This window comes from Camelus dromedarius, chromosome 20 (assembly GCF_036321535.1).
Source record: "Camelus dromedarius isolate mCamDro1 chromosome 20, mCamDro1.pat, whole genome shotgun sequence".
Lineage (NCBI taxonomy): Eukaryota > Metazoa > Chordata > Mammalia > Artiodactyla > Camelidae > Camelus > Camelus dromedarius.
The window spans coordinates 27486592-27496313 of NC_087455.1; the positions used below are offsets into that span (position 1 = coordinate 27486592).

Genomic DNA, 9722 nt, shown 5'->3' on the forward strand with positions numbered 1-9722 from the left:
CCACAGAGCCCCCAGGCATACCTCCGAGACCCGGACTGCTGCACCGCTTGCCCTTGGTCCCTTGGCAAAGGTGTACCCGGTCTGAAAGGGCTTCCCTGGACTTGGTGCTGGGGCCTAAGGGACAGGGCCTGGCTTCGGGATCCCAGGTCACTTTCGCATGTCCCTGCACGGCTGGGAATTCAAGAAGGTCCCATGGTAGGTGAAATAGGTACCTTCTGGTTTTGTGTTCCTAGGTAACAACCTTTCAAAACATCCCTTTTCCTTATCAAAGGCTTGATAAGAAGGCTACAAATCCTCTTTAAAGGAAATGAGATCTGGGAGCACTTTTTATTCATTTTCTAACCAGGTGTGGTTACACCCTCTGTCTGCTATAGATAAGCAAACTTATTTACTCCTTTGTCACTGAGAGCCGAGATGGAAGAACTCTGGTGCTTTCACAGCTGATTAATAGTGTTGTCAATCATAAATTGTCCGTTGCTCCCTGATCCCAAGAGCGGCACCAAAGGCCACCCAATCCAAAGCTGTCTCTGATCAATGGCGATCTCATCTCTCCATCTTAATTCTCAGCACGTTACTCCCTGATGGTTTTCTTGTTTGTTTGTCTCCAGAGCACAGAAATGTAAACTCTGGACGTCAACCTTGACCACTGCCGTGTCCAGTGAATTGTTCAACCCTCAAGGCTTTTTGCTGCCTTAACTCCTGTGAGGTCGGAGAGGCTGGGCAACCAGTGGAGAACCAGAAGAGGAAGGAAAGCCCCATGGGGTAGGGGGACATCTGGATATCCAGCAAGTAAAGGAAGCTATTTCCAGGAGAAATCCAAGAAGGGAAAAATCCAAAGTCCGACCACAACTAGGACAGGTTAGGAGCTTCTTCCTTTCTCCGCTGCTGGACCTACAGGGATAAACAAGAGTTTCAGGTCTCAGCTGAGCTTCTCAGTCAAGCTTTTCCTTCCTTGACTGGCCTGATACTCCCATGATCCTCTTTTGTGTTCTCTGCGCCCGTGACCAGTCTCAAACCAGTGTCTGGAATCCATCCTTCCTTCTGTTCCCAGCATCCCTCATCACAGCCGTGGGCGCTGTGGCATCAAAGGCCACACCAGGCAGTGCTGGGAGCATAACACTCTGTGGATGGCCGTGCCTATGTACCTAAGCTGAGAAGATGGCTACACGGCTTCACACCCTGACTTTCAGAGACGAAAATCAACAATGAGCCCACAGAGGGACAGAGGGAGTGAGGTCTGGGGACAGAGCTCAGCAGCACTGCCAGATGCAGCTGGGAGGGGCCTTGCAAGGGGGCTTGGTCTGCTCAGGCTGCACAACAAAATGCCACAGGCTCCGTGGCTTGGACAACAGAAATTTACTTCTTACAGTTCTGGGGTTCGAAGTCCAAGATCAAGGTGCCATCAGGTTTGGTTTCTTCTGAGGTCTCCCTCCTTGGCTTGCAGATGGCCAGCTTCTCACTGTGTGTGCACATCACTGGTGCTTCTCTGTAGGTCCAAGTTTCCTCGTTTTGTAAGGACATCAGGCATATTGGGTTTTAGCCCATCCCATTGGCCTCATTTTAACTTAATCACCTCTTTAAAGGCTCTGTCTTCAAATACAGTGATAATTCAGAAGTACTGAGGGATAGGGCTCAACAAATGAATTTGAGGAGGACACAGTTCAGCTCATAATAAGCAGTGTAGGAGCATGGAACCATGGGCACCACTGGCTTTGGAGGTTTGAAAGGATGGGAGGTGGAAAGAAAGATGCAGTAGCAATTAGAACCAAGGGTGAGGCCTGGAGTTTAAAATCACCTGCTAGAACTGGGATTGTTGGGGAGAGGGTGTAGCTCAGAGGCAGATCGTGTGCTTAGCATGCATGAGGTCCTGGGTTCAGTCCCTTTAGGACCTCCATTTGGGGAAAAAAAAAAGAATTGGGATTGTGTTACAGGTTGAATTGGGCTCCCCTTCCCCGCCCCCAAATATGCTGAAACCCTTTCCTCTGATACCCTAGAATGTGACCCTCTTTGGACACAGAGTCTTTACACAGGTAATCAAATAAAAATGAAGTTATTACGGTGTGACTAATGTCCTTATAAAGGGGAAATGGGTACACAGAGGGACACACAGATGATGTGAACACGGAGGGTTGGCGGGATGGATCCACAGACCAGGAATGCCAAAGATTGCCAGGAAACTACCAGAAGCTGGGAAGTGCAAGGAAGGATTCCCCTGCAGTTTTCAGAGGGAGCATTAGCTCAGTTTTTTGACCTCATAATTTAGATAATTTTTTTTTATAATGTCAATGTTAGATTTTTCCAAATTTAGAATTTTTTAAAAAAATGTACTTACCCTTCTTTCTTGTATTTCAAACCAATCTTCTGGAATCTTTTTTTTTTTTTTTTCCTTTCCTCCTTTATAGTACAGCATTTAGAATTTCCATCAGTAAGAGTTTGGTGGTCAAGTTCCTCAGTGTTCATCTGAAAATGTATTTTTGCCTTTGATCTTGAGAAGTAGTTCTGCTAAGGGTATCTAGCTTGACAGCTATCTTATCTCAGCATCTTGGAGATACATTCTTAACTATTTTCTCACTTCCATTGTTACTGCTATGTCAGCTGTCAGTCTAATTATCACTTGTTTGTGGTTATCTTTCCTTTCTCACTGGCTGTCTTAAAAATGTCTTTGCCTCTGATTTCTGCACTTTTGCTATAATGTGTCTAAGTACCTTCTTTTGTTTTACTTTTTAGTTATTCTGCTTGGAAGTCATATGACTTCCTGAATCTGAGGGTTTGTATCTTTCGCAATATTTGGAAAACTTTCTGTCTCTGCGGGGGAGGAAATGTGCTAATAAACTTTTCATTTTAAAACAATTTTAGGTTTACAGAAGCACAAAGATAGTGTAAAGGTAGAAGGTAGTACATACACACCACACCCAATTTCCCCTGTTATTAATGGTTTACATTAGTAGGGTACGTTCTCATTTATTTTAAAACTCTGCTTCTCACCAATTTGTCCTCTTCCTCTGTAACTCTCATTAGATGTATTTTGACATTTTTTAGTGTGTCTTAAATGTTTCTTAACCATTCTTTCCTATTTTCCATCTCTTTTGATCCCTGTCCTTCCATGTAATTTATTGAGACCTACCTTCTTCACCAATCCTCTCTTCAGCTGTGTCCAAACTTCTGTTTAACCCACTGATTAGTATTTTACGTTTCATTTATAAACTTTGTTTCTACAAGTTACGTTGGGTGTTTTTCAGCCTTGATAGTCTGCTGCTCCTTCCTAGTGTTTTTAATTCCCATGTTTCTTTAAACATGTTGTATTCTGTATTTGATAATCCTAGCATCTGAAGTCTTTGTAGTTCTGGTGTTTTCATATTTCATCCTGACTCTTATTCATGAAATACTGTTTCATTTTCTGTTTTGTGTGTGAATTTGTTTTTCTTTGTAAATGCATACTTGCTGCAACTCTATCAGTGGAAATTGAGGCTTTTAAGGTTAAGGGTGTAACTAGTGTTTGCTTATGCCAAATGGGGGAAACTGCAGACAAGAGTCACCCTAAAAGAAAATACTTGGGTTGGGAGGGAGGGTTACTTATCCAAGTCCCAGACAGACAGTTGTCCCTGTTGTCTGTCTCTGGGTGCTGTGATGGTTTTTGTTTTTCTAAATTTCCCCTTCCTCTGTGGGTGTAACTCTTTTTAAAACCTAGAAATACTTGTAGTGGCCTCGGATTGGCCTCCCCACGTTGAGCCCATCCCTCTGGGCACTGATGTTCTAGCCCAGGGAGATGCACACAGTGGCTCCAGATTTTCTTTGCTTCTGTGCTGTGCTGACTTCCTTCCTGGATTCCTGCAGCTGTGTTGGCCCTAGCCCCCAGCACAGTGCTCTCTGTACCATACATAATGTATATGTTTTATATTTGTTACAAAACATCCCCTAAAATATGTAATCATACTATCTGCACATATTTAAATAATGTGTATCATATGCATGTTTATGAATATACACAATCGAGCAGTTACTAATGTCAAGCTGACAAGGGTATGGGAGGAGAAGGAAAGAAGGGTGAGGATTACTCCTACTAGGGCAGCAACAGCAAGATAAGAGAGAAAATGATTTGTCCAATATATTTACACTAATGAGGTAGGAGCATGAGTGGGAGACCTGTTTTGGCATTGGACACCTTGTTAAGGTAAATAAGAAGAGAAAGCTTTAAGAATTCCAAACACGCCAGCAATAATGTTTGGATGCTCCGGTTTCCACCCAAGGGAGGAAAGAGAAAGGCTGAGAGGGCAGCTTCCCTGTGCTCTTGACTTTGGCAGCACTTGAACCCTGGCAGGGAGTTAACAAAAAGCTGATGTTGGCGATCTCAGGCACGTGACTGACAAGCATCCCCAACATGCCTTAATCCACTTCTTTGCTTTCTTTGCAATCACACTTGAGAGAAGGTGCACTTTGACCTTTATAGCTAGTTATCTGAGTTACCATTGTTCTTGTTCCTCTCAGCCTCACTCTCCAGTTCTCCCAATCTCTCTTCCCAGCTCTCCTAACAGCCCTTTTCATAGATATATAAATGTATGTCTCTTAATTCTTCCTTGGATCTGTGTGCCTGGTGACCAAGACAGCACACGGCTATAAAAGTGACTGTCCCTGATACGGGGTCAGGGTAGGAGAAAGCTGCTAGCAGGGCACGTGAGTGTGTTTAGGTGTCTAATACCTGGGGACACATTGTCATCGTATCTTTATGTGTGATCTGAAGTCAGCTTGCCTTTGAGTGAGACAGGTCTGAACCATCATTGATGCTGAAATGAACTGTTTACTCTGAGCCACCAAAGAACACACATTGAGCTCATCACTGTTGAGAATGCTGGATCCCTGTGACCATCAAAGAGGCTTCCTGTTGAAAATGACTGGGAGGCTCTGCCATGGTGATGAGGATCTGTGACTTCTATCTTCCACCGATGACTTCTCAAAGCTGCAGCCTTGGTGAACTTTCCCTCTCGATTCTAGGTCATAAAGAGGAAACCTGGATTCTAGATGACTGCAAAGAGGTAAAATATCTTCAAAGGATAAAATTCTTTACTTCTTTCTAAAAGATTTTAATCAGAGGATGGTGCCATATTTTGCGAAATCATATTATAAAATGACTTTTGCTACGATGGAGACAAAAACAGACAACAGCAATAAAAACAGATTTATCTTAAGAGACAAAAGTAAACATATCCCTTATTGGCTGTTTGTATTCTTCTGTAAATTTTCTGTTTATGCCATTTTTTAAATCCTTTTTTTTTCTTTTAGATTACCTTTTAAAACAATTCACCTTTCTTAACTAATCTCCATCTATATCGATAATATTCTCCAGCTTGGTGGCTTACAAATAACTTTTTCTTTCTTTACTGGAGAAGTTTTAAATTTTGTAAGCTCAAATCTGTCAATCTTTTTCTTTATGCCTCCTGGGTTTTGGTTTTGTTTTTGTTTTTGTTTTTTCAGTTTTGTTTCATCTTCTTTAGGAAGGCCCTTGTATCTCAAGATTACAAAGAGAGATTCTAATTAGGTTTTCTTTGTACATCTTGATCTTTCATCCATCTGGAACTTTTTTGTGTGTAAGAGACAAGGATCCAACTTGATTTTTTCCCCCTTTATGAATATCCCTCATTGCTCCTTACTGGCCTGTTTGGCTGCCTTGAAAAGATAAGCCTGGAAATGATCAGCCTACAGTGTATTCCTGAGATCAGCAGTAGGATTCTGTTCTGTTCTAGCTGCAAAAGTCGTGGGGTTATTTTTAAGTGGAAAAAGTGCAAGTGAAACCAGTCATGAGTGCTTATTTGTAATAAACATGAATAACTTGCTCTTTTTCTTCCAGGGGATGCTCTGACCATAGGACTCTACTACCTCAAGTTCATTTCCTTTCAATTTCAAAAGGAATTTTTATACATTTGCTTTTATACCCTGAACCCTGGGACTGATCGAACAAGGTACAGTTTATAGTTTTATGCTCAAATTGCTTATAGTTTTAAGGAAAAGCCAATTATATATCAGTATCAATATCTATATGCTCAAAATGCTTACAGTTTTATGAAAATGCTCTATGCTCAAATGCTTATAGTTTTATGGAAAACTCAGTTATATGCCAGTATCAATAGCTATCTATAGATAATATAAAGATACACATAGGCAAATGAGGTATAATAAACATTCTAAGGCAGTATATATTAATACACTGGGAGTGCTCTAGTGAATTCCAGTCTCTCCTCCAAGTCCCCCCCTCCAAGTCCCCAAGAGGGTAGGATAGTGTCATTGTCATTTTCATTTGCCTGGAACAAAGTAGATTGGTGAATGTTAGTTGAATAGAATTGAAATAGCAGGTAGCATCGGAACTGGGAGAATAGAGAAATCTTCATAGTTAGTAATGGTCAGGGATGTTTCCTAGAGGCGACATTGTGCTGGACTTGCAGAGATGGAAAAGAGGAGGGAGGGGCCGCAGGGTTCATCTGACCCTGAGCATTGTCTCTCTTGGAACCAATTTTCTCTGCTCTCACATAGTAGCTTAGGTTGTCTGGGAGGGCACTGGAAAGCTGAGAACACGATGTTGATCTCCCTCAATCATCAAATGCTCCCAGGGCCCCGTAGCTCTTCAAATCCGTGGAAATAAATTTTCTGGGAGCAACTTCCCCGCTGACTCTCGTCTCTGTGGGAGTGAGCAGCCGAGCATGAGGTGCGCGCAGGAATCCATCTGTCACAGGGCATTAGCGCTGTGAATACACACCGTGCTCACCCTGCAGAAGATACAAAACACCCTGGGGCGTCTCAGCACAAGGCTGAGTCTGACCTCTCCTCTCAGAGCCAGCTCTAGTGTCAGTCACCAAACAGCAGCACGAGTGACACAGCTGGCCCTTAAGATACTGAGCCTTCAAGTCAGCCCTGCAGGGGATGAAGAAAAGATGCTGAAGACAAAAAAATAGACCCAAGTCCACATCCTAAGTCAGAGTCCCCTGTATTTGCCTGACACACTTCCTGGGACATGGAGGCACTGGGACAAGGAGGAGGATGACTGTGGCATAGGTGGGGAGAATAAAGAGCTGGGTAGACCAGGCTGTTCTGCCTCATTCTCTGCTAAAGAGGACCCTACACCCAGCCTGTGGGAGCAGAAAGGTGGAAAAATCAGACACCTTCCTTGCCTCTCAGGCGTGAGAGGATGCCTAGGAAAAAAGCTTTCCTCTCTTGAAGGGTGCTTTTTAAATTATTACTATTTTTTCAGTTGAAGTACAGTCAGTTAGTGTGTCAGTTTCTGGTGTACAGCACAATGTCCCAGTCGTGCATGTACGTATGTATATATATATTCATTTTCATATTCTTTTTCATTGAAGGTTATTACAAGATGCTGAACATAGTTCCCTGTGCTATACAGAAGAAACTTCTTTAAAAAATCTGTTTATATATATATATAGTGGCTAACATTTGCAAATCTCAGGCTCCCAAATTTACCCCTCCCCATCCCCTTTCCCTGGTAACCATAGGATTGTTTACTATGTCTGTAAGTCTGTTTCTATTTTGTAGATGAGTTCATTAGTCTTTTTTTTTTTTTTTTAGATTCCATATACAAGTGATATTATATGGTATTTGTCTTTCTCTTTCTGGCTTACTTCACTTAGAATGATGATCTCTAGGTCCATCCATGTTACTGCAAATGGCATTATTTTATTCTTTTTGTGGCTGAGTAGTATTCCATTGTATAAATATACCACGGCTTCTTTATCCAGTCATCTGTCGATGGACATTTAGGTTGCTTCCATGTCTTGGCTATTGTATATAATGCTGCTATGAACATTGGGGTACATGTTATCTTTTCAAATTAGAGTTCCCTCTGGATATATACCCAGAAGTGGGATTGCTGGATCATTTGGTAAGTCTATTTTTGGTTTTTTGAGGAATCTCCATACTGTTTTTCATAATGGCTGTATCAAACTGCATTCCCACCAGCAGTGTAGGAGGGGTCCCTTTTCTCCTCACCCTCTCCAGCATTTATCATTCATGGACTTTTGAATAATGGCCATTCTGACTGGTGTGAGGTGATACCTCATTATAGTTTTGATTTGCATTTCTTTGATAGTTAGTGATATTGAGCGTTTTTTCATGTGCCTATTGGCCATTTGTATGTCTTCATTGGAGAATTGCTTGTTTAGGTCTTCTGCCCATTTTTGGATTAGGTTGTTTGTTTTGTTATTAAGTTATATGAGCTGTTTATATACTCTGGAAATTAAGCCTTTGTCAGTCGTCTAATTTCAAAATATTTTCTCCCATTCTGTAGGTTGTCATTTTGTTTTGCTTATGGTTTCCTTTGCTGTGTAAAAGCTTATAAGTTTAATTAGGTCCCATTTGTTTATTTTCGCTCTTGTTTCTATTGCCTGGGTAGACTGTGCTAGAACATTGCTGAAATTTATGTCAAAGAATGTTTTGCCTATGTTTTCTTCTAGGAGATTTATTGTGTCTTGTCTTATATTTAAGTCTTTAAGCCATTTTGAGTTTATTTTTGTGTATGGTGTGAGGGAGTGTTCTAACTTCATTGATTTACATGCTCCTATCCAGTTTTCCCAGCACCACTTGCCGAAGAGACTGTCTTTTCTCCATTGTTTATTCTTGCCTCCTTTGTGGAAGATTAATTGACCATAGGTCTGTGGATTTACTCCTGGGCTCTCTGTTCTGCTCCATTGAGCCATATGTCTGTTTTTATGCCAATGCCATGCTGTTGTGATTACTGTAGCTCTGTAGTATTGTCTGAAGTCTGGGAGGGTTATTCCTCCAGCTTCATTCTTTTTCTTCAATATTGCTTTGGCAATTCTGAGTCTTTTGTGATTCCATTTACATTTTAGGATTGTTTGTTCTAATTCTGTGAAAAATGTTGAAGTGTGCTTTTAAGCCCACCCTGCTCTGCAGGGAAAGAGTCTTGTTTCCAAAATGACCATTCTGAGTTTTCTGTTTTAAATTAGATTTAGCGGAGCAGCTTTTGGCAATCACGTACTCTCTTCTGTTTTCCTTCTCTCTTATTGGAAATATGGGGCTGAATGGGGGTCGTGATCTACGCCTGGCTGTGCAGAGGGCTGGGACTCTCCGACCCGTGCCTGCTGCCCTGGCTGAGCTCTGCTAGGAGCCAGCTTCCCTCTGCCGACACATGTACTGAAAGCAGAAGTTGTCTTCTGAAACCTCCTCGACCAAGATTTCCCCAAACTGCTGGTGTATTAAAACAAAGCTATCGTGTGAAACACCAAGCGGGGGATCCAAGGCCTCAGTCAAGCTCACCTGCTCCTCCTCAGTCTCTAAGCCACGCCCCCTGCCTTTCGCCTTCGTGATCAGGGACAACCTGTCTGCTGGCTGAGTCTCCGCAGCTCTGAGAGCTTGCTTATAACCCTTCTGTGGGTCCTTGACAGCAGTGGCCCTAGCGTTTCCTCTCCAGGCCACCCTAGCCACATCCAACTCCAGATTAAACCATCCTCTGAACTGCAGTCACCTGTCTATAAAGTGGAGTTGTACTCATCCCTGCCCCCGGGGTGGTTTGGAGACCTAGGTGACAGAATGCCTGGAAAGCATTTATGCTCTGCCCGACACGTAGAATGTATGGAAAAATTGCATGTGGGATGTGGTCACATTCCCCACCTTATCATCCCATTTTGGCCTTTAAGATATTTTTTGGAAGTTGTGAATTGATGTAAATCAGAAGCAGAATACAATAGAGGCTTCTCCTCCTC

At 42.4% G+C, this 9722-nt stretch overlaps 1 long non-coding RNA gene across 1 annotated transcript; it reads right to left on the minus strand.

Annotated features, from left to right (window-relative positions):
- Nucleotides 1-211: 211 nt before the first annotated feature.
- LOC135318694 (uncharacterized) lies at nt 212-2711 on the minus strand. The gene is made up of 3 exons (XR_010376971.1): nt 2333-2711; nt 1368-1486; nt 212-891 (listed from the first exon to the last, which is right to left on the minus strand). It is a non-coding gene; the product is annotated as an uncharacterized LOC135318694 (long non-coding RNA).
- Nucleotides 2712-9722: the final 7011 nt, after the last annotated feature.